Below are 3,293 nucleotides of genomic sequence, written 5' to 3'. Positions count from 1 at the left end.
TATTGGAAACAAATACACATAACAATTGAAAAAATGTTAAAGATAAAATTCAAACTTAGACCTGAAATATATCTATTAAACATGTTGAATAAAACTACTCCGGAAATAGAAAAGAAACATGGGCGCATACTACTGTATTTGGTGTCAACAGCCAGAATACTGATAGCTTATGGATGGAAGGAAAGTAACACACCTGATTTAGATGTGTGGCTTCAGAAGTTACTGGATGTAATTGAGATGGACAAACTTACAGCCTATATAAAGCATAAAAATACAGACACGATAGAGAAGGACTGGTACCCTATTATACAGTTTTGTAAATCAAGATGGCTTCTCGAAGGGGTTCAAACTTAAGCCTAAATGTATTTGAAGAATCATGTACTCGTACAACTTGTTATATTTCATTCTTTTGGGGGGGTTTATCCTCTTCTGTGCATGATACTTACTTACCTCTGTTTCTTTTATGACTTAGATAAGGCAAATACATTTAAGAGCAAAAATCCAGAGGTACAATGCAAGAAATATGTAAATAAATGTAAAATCCGACAATAATAATATGCTAAGCACAAAAGAGGGGGTAGAGTAAGAAGGGAGGAATTCAAAGGAAAACATTAGGTAAGGAGTTTATATATGGTCTAAATATATAACTCTGTTAAAGCATGTGAGCAACTGTAATTTTATGTATTTAAAACAATAAAAAAAAAATTAAAGCCACTTGCTATCCAGAGATCCAGAAGATATCCTGTCTCTAAATCTGAAAAATACTACAAATTCCATGCTTCATAGTAACATTGAAGTAAGTGTGCAAACATAAAAATGTTGCTATGTTTTAATGGCTATATGCCATGATGTACAATGGTTATATACCATGATGTAATATTTCAACATCAAATATGTATATGCACATGACTGATTTTGTACTTTCCAGACATAGTGTGTGTGCATGTTACTGACTGACTTATGGTACCCACATAAATTTCATAGGGCTTTCTTATGAAAGGAATACTCAGAAGTGGTTTGCCATTGCATTCTTCTCAAATATAGCCTATAGTAATTATCTTTTATGAAAATGACTTCCTGGTTTCAGATCAATGTGTCCTGAAAAAGATTTCTTCTTGAATGTCTTTTCCACAAAAATGAGATTTATTCCACTGCAGTATAGTTCTTGTATAGTTCTTATCATCTGAGGGGACAAAAGTATGAACATTTAAATTGCTAATAATTGAAAAAAATCCTGAATACTAGTAGCGTACAAATTGTGCACTTGCATTTATTTGTGCAAATGAGTCAGTAAGGCCACATTTATTCTCAGAAGACATTTTTTTTGTGTGTAAGCACTGTTTGAAGGTAGAATACATGCCAGTCTGCATAGTTCCACTGAAAGAAGGAAAAAACACTGAAAATTTCAAAGTAAACAAGAGTGAATTTATGGTCTTACATGTTTATTTTTATCAGTGGTTAGAGTAGAAATGGGAAGTTGACTGCATCGTAAGTCAACATTAAAGTCACATAATTATTCCCTCTATCATTTGCTATAGAGACATAAATTAATGACTAAATTACCCTCTGGTCCTTTGAAGACAAATGTAACATGGTCAGAAATATTAAAAAGTAATAAGAATTAACTTAGCAGGATATTGGGGATGGTGGCTTTAAACAAGTTAAGGATTGGTCATATGTTTAAAACATAACTATTGTTTTAATCGTGCCCCAATTATACAGAAGAACACAGAGGCCTTGTTACATAGTTTTTATTGAGAATGCTCCAGAGTGTGTATGTTTAGTGGTCATTCAGACTTGTCTTTTCATTCTGTTGACTGTGTGTGTCTTAGAGCTTCATATCCAGGTAAGGTTTTTAATGCTTGCCTCAGAAGACACTGGTAGCATCGACACTGCATAAATAATCAGATTCAACACCACTTAACTGCCCTGAGTCAATGCTATGGAATTCTGGGAACTGTAGTTTGTAACATAACTATTGTTTTAATAGTGTTTTACTATTAGTGCCATGCCTCTGCTCTGGGGCCACAACAAACCACAGTTCCAAGAATTCCATAGCATTGAGCCATGGCAGTTAAAGTGGTGTCGAACTGAATTATTTATGCAGTGTGGATGAAACCTTAGTGCAGTATTGTAATCATTTTCAAGACAGAGAAAGCTCTTAAACACTCATTATAGTAATTACGCAATCTAATTTCTTCATTAATATGGAGTGAAATCCGAAGTTGCTTTACCATTCTGAGAATACAAGGAACTTTGTTCCAGTACGGCCTCCTGCTAACAGAAGGGAAGCAGAAATAATTGAAAACCACCTCTCCACTTCCTTCCAGGTGGCCCTGGTGGCACAGTGGTTAAATGCCAGTACTGCAGCCACTCACTCACAAACCACAAGGTTGTGCATTCAGTCCCAGCCAGGGGCTCAGGGTTGAATCAGCCTTGCATCCTTCCAAGGTTGCTAAAATGAATACCCAGGTTGATGGAGGCAATTAGCTTACAGTTATAAACCGATTAGAGACTGCCCAATGTGGTATGAAGTGGTATATAAATGAAGCTGCTATTTCTATTGCTATTGCAAGAAATTGGGACTTTTATCCTTCCAGATGTTTGAGGCCACAGTTCAAATCAGTTTTATCTATCAAAGGCAATAGTAAGCAGTTTTAGAAGGGTATCCAAAAATAATTGAAGACCCAGATTGTTGCCTCTTCTATCCTTTTTAGTTGCACCTTTGGCTCTAACCCATTTTTATATCTCTGGACATCATTTGCTTTGAACAGTGAGTGAGGAATATACAGTAGGTGCTTGGTTTCTAGTAGAATTTGGTTCTAGGCCCCCTGTAGTTCTCAAATTCCACGGAAGCTTAAGTCCCCTTAAATACAATGCCATAGTGAAATGGTGTCCCTTATATAAAATGGCAAGATCAAGGTTTGCTTTTTAGAATGTACACCTTTTTTGAATATTTTCAAGCTGTGGATGGTTGATTCTGTGGATAAAGAATCTGTGGATGCAGAGAGTCAACTTTCCATCACAGCTTGATTACAGAGGTCTAGGGTTCTTTCACACCACACTTGTAGCATTGCATTTCCACTTTACTTGCAAAGGCTGCATCCTCTGGAATTATAGAGGTCTGTAGTTTGGAGAGCTCTCTAGCAGTGAAATCTAAATGCCCCTCCCTAAACCACAAACCTCAGGATTCCATAGTTTCATGGCAGTTAAAGTATTACCATAGTGCTATGATTGTATAGTGTGAAAGGGCCTCTGGTCATCTGAGTGAACAGGATATAAGGCTAGACAGT

Source organism: Sceloporus undulatus, chromosome 3, assembly GCF_019175285.1.
Source record: "Sceloporus undulatus isolate JIND9_A2432 ecotype Alabama chromosome 3, SceUnd_v1.1, whole genome shotgun sequence".
NCBI lineage: Eukaryota > Metazoa > Chordata > Lepidosauria > Squamata > Phrynosomatidae > Sceloporus > Sceloporus undulatus.
The sequence above is the reverse complement of the archived record's forward strand: the minus strand, read 5'-3'. Positions refer to the sequence as shown.